The sequence below is a fragment of the Haliaeetus leucocephalus genome, unplaced genomic scaffold (genome assembly GCF_000737465.1).
Source record: "Haliaeetus leucocephalus isolate CR32 unplaced genomic scaffold, Haliaeetus_leucocephalus-4.0 Scaffold284, whole genome shotgun sequence".
Taxonomy (NCBI): Eukaryota; Metazoa; Chordata; class Aves; order Accipitriformes; family Accipitridae; genus Haliaeetus; species Haliaeetus leucocephalus.
Genome location: NW_010972720.1, coordinates 3,727,567 through 3,727,907, shown reverse-complemented (window position 1 = coordinate 3,727,907; position 341 = coordinate 3,727,567).

The window sequence follows — 341 nt, the reverse complement described above, 5'->3', positions numbered from 1 at the left end:
TCACCTATACATGCTCCACGTCAGTTAACTTGGATATGCTCAGATGGGACTATTACAGATATAGTAAGACCTATACATCTTGGTCTGCAGTGTACTTTGGGAGTACCATCATTATGTCCTCCTTATTACTCCGAGAAATTTGTCTCTCAAGGACTGTGGCATCCCTGTACCAAACAAAGTACAGACAACACCGATTGGACTGTATCCCAGAAGTTAGCGGTATGGGCCAAAGGATTCTTGGGGCTAGGAATAGGTCACCTGAAAACTACAATTGTGCTGTCCAATTTAACTGCACAAGGGGAAGCTTTGGCAGACCTCACTAAAGACAATTTTGAATTGCT